General features: G+C 42.7%; 1 protein-coding gene across 1 annotated transcript in view; it reads left to right on the top strand.

Moving 5' to 3' along the window:
* Positions 1–18,283, top strand: part of PDGFC (platelet derived growth factor C) — a 212,521-nt gene that overhangs the window by 179,874 nt on the left and 14,364 nt on the right. The window lies entirely within an intron of this gene.

The following is an 18,283-nucleotide window of genomic DNA, read 5'->3' as shown; positions in this document are numbered from 1 at the left end:
TGTGTATGTGTGTGTTTTTCACTATATTATCTTAGTGCCTTCCTACCCCCTTTTCCTGGTGATGCACAAAGTGAAATAGTGTTTTTTTTCAGTTTCAAATGCACTGTATGAGTTTGGCTTAAGAGAGTTAGGGCATACTTTTTTTGAAGTTCAGAATCCAAAAATATTTTGCAGTTGTTGCTAGGACACAAAAGATAAACTTTCTTTTTCTAATTGTGTGTGTTATGCATAAGGAATAGGGAGGGTATCGTATTGTAAATTAGATTTTTTAAATTACAGTAACAAGAAAAAAGTCATAGAAACAATGAGACTATGTTCACTATGAGACAAGCAACTACATTATTTGAAAGTAGTAATAGTTGAAATATTCATTTTCTTTATTTTTTTTCATTTTTATGAGAACCAGAGGATAGATTGTACATTTATGACATATTTAATGTAGCTGGAGTAATTTAAATATAATGGTACCTCAAAATACTGATTTAACTTGAGCAAAGTGAGGAAAGAAATGAGTCCAAGTAGAACTGACTTTGTGTATGCTGCCTCCTTACCAATTTGATTCAAAGTGATAACATACTATAGTTTTAAGCCTGATTCAGCCAAGCAGTTAAGTGCAGTGCATAAGTATGTGCTTTTAGTTAAGCATATACTCAAGTGCGCACCTGAATCTTGTTCAAACCATTAGAAATCTCATTTGATTTTTGAGATTTGGTTTCTATTTAGGTTCACATATCAAATCCATTATTATACTATGTAATTTCTGATTAAAGCACATATAGCACTTCCCACAGTAGAAGCTATGGATCAGATTAAAAGGAAGCAACACTTAATTAGTTCTCTCAACTGCACCAAGTTGAGCATTCAAGTTATAACCATTCAGGGGATCCAAAGAAGAGCCATCTGAAAAAGTCCTGTTAACTCTGTCCTGCTTCCAGGTCCTGGCAGTTTCCATATTTCTTAGAAATATGTCTCTTTAACAGCTGTTTAATTTTTCCCTTCTCCTTTCAAAGTATTGAATATACTTGCAACTACTATGATAGAGGCACATGTAGTAATGAACTGTGTTGATTTCGAAGTCTCCAAAGTAAGGCTTCACAGTATGGAGACTGGCCCTCTTTTTTGTTGCTCTTAAGATATCTAACAATAGGTTACTTCTGACATTTTTGGTCATAGAAAAAACAACACTGAAAAGAAATCATAAGACTTTAAGTACATAAGTGCTATATTGAGTCAGACCAATGCTCTAGCCTGTATCCTGTTTCTGACTGGCAGCACTGGATAGTTTAGAGGGAGAGCACATGAACGGGGTACATCTATGGTGTTCTGTCCCCTGTCGTAGCATCCCCACCATCAGTTTAGAGATGTCAGAAGAAACATCCCAGGATGTTCATTTTAATAGCTATTAATAGATCTGTTGTTTGTGAATTTGACTAGTCTTGTTTTTAAACCTAGCTATAACATGTACCTCTACAGCGTCCTGTGGCAATCAGTTCCACAACTATGTGGTGCATTAAAAAAAATGTCCTTTTACTTCTTTGTTTTAAACCTGTCTCCTACTAATTTCAGTGGATGCCTCCTAGTTCTGGCATTCTGGGGCATTTTTACACATGTAAGCGCCTTAGCTCTGGGTGCTTAGAAAAGCACCCAGCGCTGCAACGCTCACAGTTGTATAAGCAGTGAAATGCACTGAGAAAATGGTGGTGGCACACTTTTGAACTAAAACACATAGAAGGTACTTTAGTTCAAAAGCACACCACCACCATTTTCTGCATGCTGACATGCATTTCGCTGTTTATACAACTGCATACGATGCAGCAAAGCTTGCATCAGCTCACATGCAGAGCAGACTCAGTTAACAGAGTTAACTGAGTCTGCTCCAAAGCGGCAGATCTCTGGCATGTCATGGGACAAAAAAGTATGTGTATAAATGCCCCCGGGCCTCAGTGAATAGCAGTTCCCTGTTCACTTTGTCCATACCCTTCATGATTTTATAACATCTGTCGTATCCCCCTCAGCCTCTCTTTTCCAAGCTGAAGAGTCCTAGCCTTTCCATTCTGTCCTAGTACGTCAACAGCTCAACATCCCTCCTCATCTTGGTTGCCCTTCTAATTCTACTTTTTTAATTCTTCCTTTTCTAAACCTAAATCTAATTGGTGTTCTTTGAAAGTGTCTGTATACCATTATAGAGGGTATGTGTGCTCTCAGCATGTAACTTTACAGACTGCAGTGTCTAGGGACAGAGCACAGCCCCAAGCACTACTCTGCTGATTCCCAGCTCTTTGCCTGTTGGATAGAATTATCTATGTTCCTCATTACCCTATGTTGATTTTGCCACTAACTTAGATTATAGTATCTCCCAAAAGCCCTATGCAAGATAAGGGTTCCATTGTGCTGTGAACTGTATGAAGCCTATCTGGCAAAGATAATCATTTTGATTTTTCTAATCTTAATTTTTAGGACAGGTAGTGAAGGTTTGTTGAACAGGTTATGGTCAAATCAGTTGACACCAAATATTTAGTATCCATCTAAGTAGATAGGCTAGATCCCTCACCATAGCATGTAATAATGCACTTGAGCAAAAAATGATACTATTCTGCCTTTTCAGACTCAGATTGGGGCATGTTCTTTATGAAGAGCACCTAAAACTACTCATGTATTTCTTGAAGAGACATCTAAAAGTTACTCTTTTAGAGATGACTCTAAAGACATCATCCTCTAGTGCTGATTGAAAGCATTAGCATCCAGGTCCTTCTCTCAGTCTCTCAAACTGGAGACAGTCAACCACAAAAGTTACATGTCAAAAAGAATTTTAATATCTTGGCAACCCAACTTTTTGCATAAATAAATTGGTAAAATACTGTTGGGTTCTAATTTTTTTTTCTAAATATATACAGCATGCAAGGCTTGGCTACAACATGGGAATATATTTATATGTTTGTGTGTATGCATATACATACACAACAATGTAATGTAATACTATATATAATATTGTAGCACATCACATATATAACATGCATCGTATATATATAGGATTATATATAGGATAATATATAATGCAATAATCTGTCTTCCAAACTTCCACTCATTTACATTTTCACAGACTTCTGGATATACTTTAGGTTCTTCTCTACTTTGGAGAACTCATAATAGCAGCAAAGTCTATGAATGCCTAGAGAAGGGTGTTTATGCCCTAAAGTTTGCAAAGAACATTTTCCAACTATTTAGCTGGGTCTAATAAAAGATATCACCCAAATAACCTTGCCTGCCTATGTCCTTAAACCAACACAGCTACAACGAACAGCCTGGCATAATATAAACTATATTTTATATGTCATAATATATTCTATACATATTCTATTATATTATGGACTACTATAATAGCATAGCACATAATATATATAGTAAGTCACAGCTGCTGCAACTGGTTTCAGTTTAAGACTGGCATGGTGAGTGCCACTAAAGACATCCCAAGCTACTTAGAGACACTGTTCTATTATCCTGTCCTTTTACAGTATGCCAGGGGTTGGCAACCTATGGCCCATATGCCAAATCCAGCCCACAAAGGTCCAGTCTGGCACAGGGAATTGATGTCACAGATCTGTACTATGCTATTCATCCCCTCCACAGTGCTTTCCTCCACCACTTGTTGACTCCTGTACTACACAGGTCAGAAAAGGAAGAAGAAGGATCCAGGGAACTACAGACTGGTTAGCCTCACCTCAATCTCTGGAAAAATTATGGAGTAGGTCCTCAAGGAATCAATTTCTAAGCACTTGAGGGAAAGAAGGTAAATAGAATCAGTCAGTATGGATTCACACGTGACCAACCTGATTGCCTCCTATGAGGAGATGACTGGTTCTATGATTGTGGGGAGAGCAGTAGACATGATATACTTTCACTTTAGCAAGGCTTTTGATATATTCTCCTACACCATTCTTGCAAGTAAGCTAAGAAAGAATAGGCTGGATGAATGGATTGTAAGGTGGATAGAAAACTGATTGGATTATCAGGTTCAAAGGGTATGTGTATATGTTGCCCTACGGTGACATTGCCAACGCGCTGTGCTTTTGTCAGTACTAAAGCATGGTGCAGTAACCACCTGTACTGCACCGTGAGCATGATGCATGGTTAGTTTTCACCACTACTTCACCATAGTGGCATGCTAAAACAGGGGAGCGTGCCACTATGGTGAAGTAGCTGCCAATCACACACAGACTCACATGATAGCTATGTTGCTGTAGTGCGTCATACAGTGATATAGCACATATAGCACATCGCTACAGCAATGTGTAGACTCACCCCATGGGTAGTAATCAATGGCTTAATTTGAAGGTATGAAGTGGAGTGCCCCAGGGGTCAGACCTTGGGCTGGTTTTGTTCAATATCTTCATCAGTGATCTGGAAGATGGGATAGAGTGCACCCCCAGCAAGTCTGCAGATGATACTAAGCTGGATGGAGTAGTGATATGCTGCAGGGTAGGGCAAAGATTGAAAGAAACCCAGAAAAATTGAAGGATTGGACCAAAAGAAATCTCATGAACTTCAATAAGAAGAAGTGCAAAGTCCAATACTTAGGACGGAACAATCCTATGTACCCGTACTGGCTGGGGACTGACTGGCTAAACAGCAGCTCTGCAGAAGAGGACCTGGGTGTTACAGTGGACAACAAATCTAAACATTGTGCCTTTGTTGCAAAGAAAGCTAACAGCATACTAGGCTGCATTACTAGGAGCACTGCCAGCAGATCATGGGAAGTGATGATTCCCCTTTAGTCAGAACCGGTGATGCCACATCTTGAGGAACCACATCTGGACTACTGTGTCCAGTTTTGGGGCCCCCCACTACAGAAAGGATGTGGACAAATTGGAGCAAGTACAGCAGAGTGCAACAGAAATGGTTAGGGGGCTGGGCACATGACTTCCGAGGAGAGGCTGAGTGAACAGGGCTTATTTAATTTGGAGAAGAGAAGACTGAGAAGGGATTTAATAGCAGCCTTCAACTGTCTGAAGGGCGGTTCCAAAGAGGATAGAGGTAAGCTGTTCTCAGTGGTGGCAGAACAAGAAGCAATGAACTTAAGTTGCAGCAAGGAAAGTTTAAGTTAGATATTAGGAAAAAAATTCTTACTCAGAGGGCATGTCTATATGAGACACGTTACTGCACATTAGCACAGTTTACTACGCAGTAAGTGCATGCATCTATATGTACATGCACTTACTATGAAGTAAAACCCCTTAATCCCACTTAAATTTGCTACTAGCATTTGCAAGATTAGTTAATGTGCAGTATTGCACATGTAGACATGACCCAGGAGCAAGTTTGCTTCCAGGTCTGCCCAGCCACTAAGTGGCTAGGCTGCCTCTATGGCAGCCCCTGTCTGTGGCTATAAAAGCCTGCAGACATTTTGAGCTCTGGGGCACACTTTCCAAGGGTACTGCAGGCTCTGTGTGTCGCCCTGGGCAGGCCACAGGCTACCTATGCCTGTCTGTCCCAGTGCTCCTGCTTGGCATTGCACTTCCACACAGCTGCCGGGGCAGTGCCATCAGGATCAGCAGGGTGCTGCAAGCTGCTACTCAGGCCTGACAGCCCCACAGGACCTCCTGCAAGCAGCTCCTGAACAGCAGAGCCAGGGCCACTTGCCTGCAACACACTCCTAGAAGCCTGCCCTGTACCTGCTGGTGCTGCAGGGCATTGCTTCTGCTGTGTAGCTGCCAGTCCCAGGCTGTGCCCCTGCTCAGGATGCTGATGGCAGCTGCCCAGGACCAGCAATATTGGAATAGCTGCATGTAGGCCCAGAGACCCGGCACGGGTCCCAGCATAGCATCATTCTCCCCACCCAGGCCCATGACCACATGCATCCACATGCCTGTGCCCTCCACCTGGAGCCCCAGTTGGACCCAGGAGAAGACTGGTGACCTCATGTTGCTGTGAGGTGAGGCAGAGGTGCTGCACCAGTTTGAGTGGGGAACGTGCTCCAATGGCTACATTTACAAGACTCTGTCAGTTCAGATGTGGGAGCAAGGACATGAACAGTCAGTGCAGTAGTGCTGCATAAAGGTCATGGCCTTGCAGGCACAGTGGGTCGCTGTGACCAACCATAACTGTTGGTCAGGCAGTGCCCACAACACCTTTATGTGGCAACTAGGAACCAGGCTGTAGCCATGCAGTTTACATGAGCACAGGCAATCTGTCTGAGCCCCCGCCCTGGCCTGGCATTTCCAGTGACATGTCACTAGAGGAGGGACCCTTGGGCATACAGCACTCCATCCCACCCAGCTTCCCTGCTACAGTTTCCACCAGGAGCCCCTGGCCCAGCCCCCACCGTGGATGCCCCACCACCCAGCCTACCCACCTGGGTCTGGCCCCACCACTTGCCCCAGTTCTATGCAGTTGCAAAGCCAGAGCTGCCTGAAGCACTGCCAGGACTGCATACTGCCCATGCTGGGCCTGGACTCTGCCTGCCAGAGGCAGAGCCACCTGTGCTGGGGGAACATTGGCCACTGTCATCCCTGGGTGAGCCCCCCCCACCCACCACACTTACCCTGGTATCTGGACCTGGGGTAATGGCCAGAGGCCACAGTGCTCCCAGGCTGTGTCCCCTAGGCATCCCCACTCCATGGCCACCCACTCTAGGACAGCACAAAAATCACTTTGTAAATAGTTTTCACAGGGAGGAGTGGTTCGTGATGGTGGGTGGGGTGAGTGCTGTGGGGTGGGGGGTCTGTATGTTGGAGGGAGTGGAGGGACTCTGTGTATTGGAAAGGGAGGGGGAAGAGAGGTTTGTTTGATGTGAGGGGAATAAAGACTTGTTCTTCTTCCATGTGTCTGCAGTGAGCATGATGCTGGGGGTGGTCCAGGGGTGGGGAGGGGTCCATTGGCAGAGGAGCAGGTAGGCTAAAGTGCAGAGGGCAGGAGGAGGTAATGAGCTAGAGCTGTCCCTGGTGCCTTGGCCCCCACTGGTGGGTGTGTGCTTTCCTGGAGCCTCAGTGGGGGGGTCGGCTGCTGCCACTGTCACCCAGGTGGTGCTCCCACTGCCAGATGTCCTCCACATACCACACTTCCTCCACCCAGGCCTCATGGAAGAGATGCCCCCAGGTGTTCCAGGTGCCATGCAGCACACAGGCTGTGATAATGACCCAGGGGAGGTTGTACTTGGTAACCTTGAGAAGGGCAGTGAGAGCATGCCAGTGGTCCTTGAGGCAGCTGAAGGCATGCTCCAGCAGGTCCGGCCCAGACACCAGTTAAAGTGGACCTAGTGGGGATCCAGGTGACCAGTGTAAGGCTGCATCATCCAGGGCAGGTCTGGATAGGTAGTGTCTCCAATGAGCAGGGGTGATGCCTAGCTGCAGGGCTGGCACCCCTGGCAGACAGCATCCACTCTCCACAAATCCTACCTGGCTGGAGTTGCAAAACACGTGGGCATTGTGGGCACTGCCCACCCAGCCAGCATTCATGAGGGTGAAGGCTCCATGGTGGTCCATAACAGCCTGCAGGACCACAGAGTGAAATCCCCTGTGGCTGTAATAGGGGCAGTCTCCATGGGGTGAACAGGTGATGGGGGTGTGGGTCCAATCCAGGACCCTGATATACTGGGGGAATCCTAGTGCACAGAACCCTTCCACTACCAGGTGAGTCGTGGGCGCAGAGCACAGTGTGCGTCAACATGTCCTGGAGAGCCCTGTAAATCTCCAAGATGGCATCTCTAGCACTGGCACTGGCACTGAACAAGTTTCTGACATACCAGAGGGTGGTGGACATGGCCAGCTTCAGCAGGGCAAGGGACAGCTGGGTATCTGCAGAGATGGCCAGGCATATACTGGTGTCCTGCCACTCCAGGTGAGGCCAGAGCTGCTGGAGCAAGTCTTGAAAAGTGGCCTGGGTTATGAGGAAGCCATCCAGCCACTGCTCACCATCCCAGGTGTGCTGGATGATGTGCCACCATCAGGAGGGTGATGGAGGGTGATGGTGGCCTCACCAGTGGCATTATGGAGCCCCTTGTTGGTGTCACTGGTGGCGGCAGCTGTGTGGTGGCAGTGGCCCTGGGACAGCATGTTGTGGCCAGGCAGGTGGTTGCTGGTCATGGGGGAGCCAGGTGGGTAGAGACGGCTGTGGGCCAGGTAGTGCAATAGGCCAGCAGGGTGATCATGGCAGCCAGCAGAAACCCGGGCCACTGGTCATCACTGCCAAGGGCAGAAGCTGGAGCAGCCATCATGCAGGGAGGCAGAGTGGTCAAGGAGAAAGCTGTTGCATGCTGTCCCTGTGCTTGGCATGCTGCTTCTGGGAAAGGAAGAGGCTGCTCGAAGAGCAGCTGCAGCTGGAACCTAGACCTCCCCCAGTGGCCACAGGGGCCCACTGCAGGGCTTCAGGGAACTGGGTGCAGATCTGCTCCCTAAACCCCTCTGCGTGTGTAGATGCCTGCCCAAAAACCTTTACTCCAACTTAGCTTACACCAGAGTAAATCTACATCAGAATAAATGCATGTGTAGACATGCCCAGAAGTTAGTAAAGTACTGGAACAGGTTACCCAGAGAGGCTGTGAAATCTCCATCCTTGGATGTTTTTAAGAACAGACTAGACAAAGCCTTGGCTGAGGATGGTCCTGCTTTGAGCAGCAGGTTAGTCTATAACCTCCTGAGGTCCCTTCCAGTTGTAATTTTCCATGATTCTATGACTTCAGGAGCCATGCTGAGCCATGCAAGCAAGGTCCTTCCAGGATCAGGTTTGAGAAAATGCAGAAGAGCTAAAATAGGATCAGGTTAGCACTCTAAGGGAGCTATTTTAGCTCTTCTGCATTTTCTCAGACCTTATCCTGGAAGGACCTTGCTTGCACCAAACATCTCAGTGAACTAGAGGCTGAACTGGTCTTGTACATGTTCTAGCTATTGGACTGCCACACATACAGTCAAAAAAGAATTAGAACTGTGCATCTCATGACCCCTCTTGACATAATTATTTGAATGATCTAGTATTTTTCTCTGATACCTAAAACTTCCTTGATACATAAGGCCACCTTAGATTCTTAGGTCAGTCAAAGTGCTGATCCATAAGAATAAAATAACCCTTCATCTCCGATATACATTTGAACCAACCCATCAAATTAATATCTTCCCCAAACTGTATGCATTATCATGTCTTATATTTTTAGAGGATTCTAAGTTTCTTTATGAACAGAATTCACGTGTAACAAACATAGCCATTTTTTTCTTTCAGCAATTGTCTGAGAGGCTTAACTCTGTGTATTTCCTTGATATACACAAATAGGGATTGAAGTACTAGCTGTTGCAGGAGCATATTTCAAGAGGTCTGAGGTGGCTTCAGCTAAGTAATCCAGATAGATCCAAGTCATTCAGGTAGACAGGGCTGCTACTTGAGTTCTATCCGTACCTTCCGGGAGCATTACTTCCTGAACTGTTTATAATAAAGATGAAGAATAAGAATGAGCAAACATTATGCCAAAAGCTTGTCAGAATATGCCCTCAGGGAAAGCTCTTTTTGGATTGAACATCTGTTCTCCTGCATAACTTCCATGTATGCTAGCAGGATTTGCATGTGATTATGCAGAAGGAAAGTAGGCCACCTTTATTGTAAGTATTACAAGAACGTATAAGTACATAATGCTTTCCTTCAGTTTGAACATGTTTCTATATCTAGGTAAGGTTGGCAGGCTACCTATAATGATAATGAACTCAAAACCATTCAATAGAGTTAAATCCATGCTATTTATTTTGACACTGTTGATCCCAATCCTGTGGTGTTTTGCTGAGACTCGCTCCATTACAAGGGTTACCCTAGTTAGGTTGAGCCATAGAGGGTTAGGGTTTTTTATTGAAAGTTAAGATTTTCTTCAAAATTGGAAAAAGTGATGTACTATCTGTGACTCAGAAAACCAATAAATAACATTGTCTTCTACTCCACAGCTAAAGTCATGTGAGTGTTATAAGCAAGAAGCAACAGGTATTTAATTTATAAGTCTCTGCTAAACTTTCAGTATCTCACACTGATCTAGCAAGTGATCCTGCTCCAAAAAAGGAAGGAACAAGTAGCCTGTCACACACTCCATAGGCAAGGAGTATGGACCATATCCATGTCTTAATACTGTTCAGAAACTGCACCATAAGTATGGTGTGGGCCATACCCATGTTCTAGTACTGCTCAGTATCTGAACTTATGTGAACATGAAATAATGAACTATTTAGAGTGTTATCTCTTCTCACAACCATATGCAAGGGGGAAGAGTTAGCTGAGAAAGACAAATAGGAAAGGTTTACAAAAACAACGTAGGCCCAAAGTGCACATATCTATCTACCTAAAATGCTTTCCCATTCTGTAATACCTCAGCACCTCATAATATTTAATATATTTATGTTTATTATACACCTATGTGCTATTATCTCCATTTTACAAATGACAAAGTGAAGTCCAGAGAAACTGAGTTGCCCAAAGGTCACACAGTAAGTCTGTAACAGAGGGATGTAAGAATTAATTACACGTCATCAAAATTCTAGGCTACCACCCTAATCACTGTGCTACTCTTACACTTCTAACAGCAACCTGAGCTTAGAAGTCCTCAAACCTTCTGATCCTCAAGCCTTGGACTGGATTGGTACAACTGCTGCTCAGCCATGTAGAAGAAAAAGCCCTTTACCCCTGTCAGTTGCTCTACTCATTGGCCTAACTTGTACTGTGGCTGGTTCCAGAGATAGAGGGTTTCCCTGGCCTACTACACCAAGCATGTATGTGAGTTAAGGATTAAGAGGGATCTTGTTCAACCTCTTCATGCTTTACAAACTATAGTAGCTAGTCAAGCACATGGAGAGGAGGTGAAGATTAAGCTTCTCTATGGAAATAAGTGAATGGCTCCAGAGTGAGGGGGGAAAACAGGACTTCTTGGATCACAGGTCATTCTCAGAGCTGTATCTGAGGTGGTGAAAGAATATGTCAGCCTTACTCAAGACAGATTTATAAAGTTACAGTCTTACTCCTTGCTTCCTGTTATACCGCTTCCAATCTCAATTCCTAATCCTATGCTGTATCTATGTATCTATATATATAGATAGATACATAGACTGGAAGCTCCGTCGGGTATTCCTATAGGATATTCATCTTGACAGTTTCAAGGGTATGCAGGAAAATGCATTATAAATAGCTTAACTGGAAATTCTATTTGATCCAACCCTAATTGTCATTCCTGGCTTTATGACGAGGAAGCTGCTGGCCCAGTGTATTTTATTATGGGTTTTGGTTTTCATTCTGAATCATGTTTAATAATATACTAAAGTTATAACATTTTGTTGGTCTCTCTTCCGTATTTAAACATATTTCTTCATATTAAAATAATTACAATGGTTTCCTGTATATAAAAAAAACAACTGTAAGGGTTGCATATATGCTTGTTTTTCAGGTGGGGAAAACACACTACAATATAGAATTTGTAAACATTTGTATTCAAAGGTTTTATTTGGAGGGTTTTGGGGGCTGGGGATTATTTGGTGGGAGGTTTTTTTTTTTTTTTTGTTTAGTTTTGTTTTTTTCCTGTGTTGATGTAAATTACTCATCCTCAGGCAAAACAAAACCCAATCCAAAATGAAACAAAAGCCTTACAGAGAACAAATATATTAATGAAGAAACTGATCCTGTGAAAGGAAAGGTTAGTACTTGTCATATTCTGGAGCATCTCAACTTTACTGCTGAGATGGGGCCATATATTCCTTGCTGAAGTAAGTCTGTTGAGAACAGCATATACCAGCAGTAGTATAAAACTGCTTCATAGTAGTGTCCTCCATGTATCAGAGATCCAGAACAGGCCAAGGTTTATTCTGCGCAAGAGACAGTCTAGAATAATACTTTTTTATTATGAATTAAATTGTTTCATTTGTATGTTATACATGTTTCATAGTATGTTATACTCAAGGAAATGCACTTTCAAGATATATATTACCAAAATTCCCTCTGTCATTAAGTAATAAGCTTTATTCTTAGGAGTAGATTCAGCCAGTTTTGTTGGAGAGTCAGTATGTATTATTATCAATTAAATGCAAATATGGAATTTCACACTATTCCTTTCAGTAGAGTAATATTTTGAAGTAGAAATGTATTGGAATTAGGAACAACAGATGCCAGAACATTGAGAATTGTTAGAATTAGAGAATATGTTAATAACGAATGCTTGAACTCTTATGTTTGCGAGAAGGTTGATGAATTCAGAAGTTGCAGGACATCAATAACTGTACAGTTGGTGACAATTGATAGTTTTGATTTACACTAGGCCAACTGCTTGCGGTATGAATTTGAGTGACAATCCAACAATATGAACAGATTTTGATATTCTTATCTTATAGCCCTATTGCTGTGGAAACAATTGAAAACTTGATCATGTGGTGGTTTGAAACTACAGGTAATGTATTACCTGTTGACACTGAATTTATGATCCAGATACCTTATTCATGGTGGGGGACCCACCCTCAGACTGACTACAATCTTTCCATTTGATAATAGGCAAATTTATTGATACACAGTGATAACAAAAGAAAAACAATACAAACAGTCAAGTAATTCTATATATCTACCAAATCCTAGGACTGTCATCAGAGCCAAACTATGTCTGGCCAGGATGCAAGCTCCACTCTGAGGCTGTTTCTTAGATGTCAGATGTCAGCATGACATATCAGCAGTCTGAAGGTGGGATGCCGAGGCACACGCTCCTACCCCCAGTGGGGTGGATGAGATGGGCTGGTTGCATGGCCTAGGTCATGGTGGCCTTGAGGACCCTTCCCAGGGGTCAGGGATGGGGATAGGGACCCCTCTCAGGGAAGAGAAGGAGGAGGAACCTGGGTGGGAGGGAGAGGGACAAAAGGGAAGAGAAGGAGGGACCCTTTATTACTCTCAAGTCTCTGCTTTTGTATTCTCCTTCCCCGTTGATGACTCCTGATGGCTCTTCATCCATGGCTATCTCTTGTTCATTTTGTCTCTGTGGTCACATATCCATGTAGCCTTCTGGACCTTCTCCTGATTTGGTCTGTTCCCTCAAAACCGGGACTCAGGCCCACCTCTGCTCTGGGGCCTTGTAGCTGGTGTCCCTCATCTTAGGTTATGGGTCAGTATGGTATATACTTCCTTGGTGCCCAGGCTGTTTTCTAGACTATGTGTCCTTGTTGTGTTAGACAACCTGACTGCCTTGAAGGCTGTGATCTTGTGTTATGGGATGCCCCCTCAATTCTCAGGCTGTGCCCATCCATTGGCCTTGTCATGCAGCCTGTCTGCTTCTAGGGCTGTGATACACTTTGAGTGAGACCCAAGCTCTTAGAAATCAGTTAACCCCTGCTGCCCATCTTGAACCCTTATAGTGCATACATCTATACCTATAAGCCAATTCCCAAAAAAGCAAGCCTTTAAATGCCATTTTCAAGCCAACATTACCATTCACCATTGGTCAGTCACCATTGTTTGCCGCCTGATGTCTTTGCTCAAACTTGTTTATGCTTGTCAACAAGTTAGGATCCATTATCTGAAATGAATTCATTTCTCTTTCTATCCTCTCCTAGAATCCAATTTTTCCCTGGAGTTCAGAAAACCTTGCACTTGTATAATACAAAAAGCGTTGAAAGCATATTCATGAATTTTTGTGTTTAGATAAAAGTAGCCTTCCCAATTAAGTACTACTAATAGCATAATCAAAGGAAATATTACCATTTATGCTGCTCTTGACATTCTGTCTAAACTATGTGCATAAAAAATAAAAGCTATTAGCCATTAACAGCAACAGAAAGTAAAATTTTAATTGTAATGATGCATTTGACTTCATTAATTGAGAGGATAATGTGGTAAATATATATACATCTGTAAGAAAATCTAACAGTTTTATAGCAAGTACAATTAATCTTACTAAATATTTCACTGGATACTTTACTAATTCTTAATTGTGCTTATTGCAAAATTATGATTAAAGTATAACCACTGTGTATTAAGATGCAACTCATCATTTCTGGATAATCTTGCTTCAAGTTAACTGATATTATCGTGCTTTTGTAACTAATTACTGTGAGAATAGTAGAAGGTAATGACAATTTTTGTATTTGATATAATGAAAAGTGGCATGGGCAGAAAGCCTTTTCACTTTATCTGCCCAAATCAGCATTTTCCAGTTATGGCAGCCATCTCCAACATTTATGTACAGCTTAAGATCCTATATCCCATACAGTGTGGACATGTAAGTGTCTTCACAGCTATTGAGTGTGTACAGTAATCTATACACTGGTATATGGTATATGAGCAGGTATATGGTTCCTTCTGCATGTACACCGAATGAATATAAGTAATGAAATTTTACCCAGCAAAAACCTGTGAATTGAGGGAGGCAGTGAAAGAGAGCCCTTAAATATTTTAGCATCAGCTGCATAGTTAGGACTCTTGCCCAAGAAATAGGAGCCACAAGTTCTGGGTCCCCCTTTCCACAGAATAGGTTTGAACCTGAATTTATCTGAGTTTCTATTGCAGTACTCTATACAATAAATTAGGTATTATACAGTTTCAGCCCTCCTTTTGAGTTGCCATCCCAGATAGGACAAAAGGGATATATGTGTGTATGGCATGTTCAGTGGCTATGTGGATGCCTGTGTCCCCATTGCTTGGGAAAAGAAATGCTAACTATGTGTAAGTGCCAAACATGGCAGTTGCATGTCTTGAAAGCTGGTATTTGGGCATGTAAAAAGAAATGGGATTCTGTTCTGTGGGTGATTAATTCATTCCTTGCTCCAGTTTAAACCAAAGTAATTGTATCTGTTCATTGGAAGTTGTATCAGCATAAAGCTTGAGTAACACAGTGATGAATCAAGCATTGTATATGCATCACAAGACACTGCATGTTACAAATTCGGTAAGTGTTCGCTACGTTTTACAAGGCAGTTGCAATAAATTGGTTTTCTTAAAAAATGTGCAGTTTATCTTCCTAATATTTTAGTTTTGAGCAAAAGAAAACCTCACAGATTCAAAAACAGAAAATGACTAGCAACAATTTAGTTACAATGGAAGAAAACATGGAAGAGAAATCTTAAAATATTTATTTTTCTTGGCAGTTTGGACTATAGCGTCAAATCACTGTTTTAAAAATCAGTGTACCACACCTTTTTCACTTGAACCTTCAAATTACAGTTGAGAATATGTTAGTGTAACCCTGGCTTGTCCAACATATGGCCTATGGGTCCCCCGAGGTGCTGCAATGGGAAATTAAAATAAACACTATTTACTTGTATTCCCACCCCTTGTCCCTTCCCCAGCCCCCCAGCAGCTTCCTAATGGCTGCTGAAGGGCTGGTGAAGGGACAAGGTTTCCACACACAGCCCACAGCAAGCAGTGCCTCCTGGTGGGGCAGAGGCACACATGCTCCCAGCATCATCCCATTCAAAACCCAGAGGAAACAAAAGGGGAGAAAACAGGGGTATCAAGCCCTGAGACAGACTTTTTCTCTGTACTTGAGGCTCTCCCTTCACATAGCTTCAGTTTACTTCTCCAGTGAAGTGGGGAGGGGAAGCAGGGGAAAGAGACCTCCCATGGGGAGCAGGCTTTCTGGCTCCCAATTCAGCTTTCAGGCTTTAGCATCCTCTGGAGAGAAAAAAAAAAAGAACCAGCCTAGGTGGTCTGAACCTTTAATAACTTTCCTGACATCACTACAGGGTCCCAGTCAGAAGCAGTATCATTTGACCACTGCTAATGCAGGCCAGTCAATTCAAAACGGGCAGAATCATCAAACTGGTTTCACAGATCCCTTGGAGGGAATCTTAGGACAATAGCCTGGACACAATGAGGGGGAGGGGATATGATCCTCTTCCAGTCCCAGAAAAGGCACAATATACAGCACAAACACAATTCACAGCAACATGAAAGCAGAACACACCCCACTACATACAACCCCAAATGTGTGTGGGCGTTACATTACTTTGTTATCATAACCCGATGAACACACCTTGCTATTTTTTAGTGTGGACTTTGGGAAGAAGTAAAGGAACGCAGCAGTATGGGGTCTGCGTTCATTTCTAACTACCCACCCACAGATGACAGCGCACAGCCTTAGCTACTCTTCTGGAATTGTTACTGGCTTGACAAGGTGCAGAGCCTGTAGAAATTAACAGTAGCAACAGACCATGTATTCTTCTTTGAATTTCCTATTATGTTGTCAGAATTCACAGTTAAAAGCAACAAGCAAGTAATAAAAATATAAGGACTCCCGTTCTTACAGTACCTGTTGAAAGTGGCCCCAGAACAATAATTGAAAGAGATAGGGGCAAGGCTTATTAACTCTTTCCAAGTGCTGTCTTCCTCTCTATAACCCACCTTATCCCCCATCAGCATAATATTAAATATCATATTTAATGTAATATAATGTTCATGCCCCTGAAGAACCCATGCATGTTGACTCATTCACAGAACAAAGTATTGTTACTGGAATTGAAACATTACCACAGTAGCAGAATTTTTTCTTAGAGTTTGCTATGGATTTACCTAGGCTAACTTCAGCATTTTTTAAATGAGCTATATAGTATCCAGTGCTGAAAGAACATTTTCAATTTCAAGAAGTAATACTTGGTTGCTATATAGCACTGTCTGTTGTATTTCTTAAACACCTATAATGAGAAGTAAATATAATTACACTAGTACCGACTGGAAATTAGAAGCACAAGTATGTGACTTCACTGTAGTCATTTCACAGCTTGTAATACCAATCAGAAACAGTTCTCCATTCCCAGAATAATGCTGATCTCTCCACTGGACCACATTTAAAAGTGGTAATGCAGACAATATTTTAAATAAGGGGGGAGAATTTTTGTAAGGCCTCACTGTTAGAGGTCCTTACTCCATACCACACAGATGAAAGAAAATTTATAGTCTGGTCATGTCAAACATGATTCAAAACATGAGTAGGATTAAGGCCAGTGGATTTGTTGGTATGGTATAAAGTCAGCTGTTGACACTGTAGCCTCTATAATACCTTATATCTTACTGACTATCACAGGATCAACACAAGGTCAACAGAGGGAAGTAGAGCAGGAAGGGACCTCATGAGATCATCCTGTCCCCCTCCTCCCCCCCCCCCCCAAGGCAGGATCATTCTTAATTAAACCAGCCCAGCCCAGCAAATTGTCTGTCAAACCTGTTTTTAAAAATTTCCAAGGGTGGAGATTTCCAGTGCTTGGCCACCCTCCTAGTCAGAAAGTTCCTCCTAATCTGTAACCTGAATTTCCTGTGCTGCAGTTTACAGCCACTGTTCCTAGTCCTGTCCCATACACATAAAAAACTGATCTCCACCTCTCTGTAATCACCCTTCAGGTAGTTGAAGACTACTATCAAATCCCCTGTCAGTCTTCTCTTCTTCAGACTAAATAACCCTAGGTCTTTTAGCCTTTCTTCATAAGTCTTGCTTCTAGGCCCCAAATTATTTTTCTTGAGCTTTACTGAATCCTTTCCAATCTGTGAATCCTTCTTCAAGTGTTGGGCCCAAAACTGGACACAATACTAGAGGTGAGACATCACCAGTGTTGAATAAGGGGAAGAATAATTTCCCTAGATTGGGAAGTGAAACTGCTGTAAATACAACCCAGAATGCTCTTAGTTTTTTTTGTTTTGCAACAAGAGCATACTGTTAGCTCATATTCAGCTTATGTAGCCAAGACCATGGAGCTGTCCTGGTGCTTCTGATGGGAAGGTTTTCTTAGTGCTTACCTATATTCTTTTGTTTTGTATCATAAAAGTCACATTGCACTCTTGATCTGGCTGTATTTCATTGGTATGTTTCATAGAGTATGTGTATCAGTTTAAATAAGTACAAATTGGCCAGATACAGACAATTACACTTTTACTGGTATAAGTGATCAGAAACCAGTCTATACCCATAACAAAACAAAAGTTCAGCACACAGGGCACCTATACACATGCTGGATATCCGCTCCACCATATGCTAATTAGCACACTCCAGCAGCCTCTATGTTAATTGTGCTAATTAGTATGCTCCAGCACCTTCACATTATGTGTATTCAGCATCCCATGCTTCAAAATGGTGCTGGGGGCACTTTAACTAAAGCGCATTGAAAGAGCTTTAGTTAAAGTGCTCCCAGTGCCATTTTGAAGTATGGGACACTGAATACACATGACACTGGAGGAGCTCTAAAGCTCTCGCCCTTCCACCCTGGAGCACGAGTAAAGACATCAACATAAGGTGGCTTAAAAATGGCAGAACACCATCTAAGTTTTGCCCCTGATCCCCCACCCCACCACCACCAAAGGGTGAACGTGTGTT

The sequence above is a fragment of the Crocodylus porosus genome, unplaced genomic scaffold (assembly GCF_001723895.1).
Source record: "Crocodylus porosus isolate Cpor-Errol unplaced genomic scaffold, CroPor_comp1, whole genome shotgun sequence".
Taxonomy (NCBI): domain Eukaryota; kingdom Metazoa; phylum Chordata; order Crocodylia; family Crocodylidae; genus Crocodylus; species Crocodylus porosus.
The sequence above is the reverse complement of the archived record's forward strand: the minus strand, read 5'-3'. Positions and strand labels throughout refer to the sequence as shown.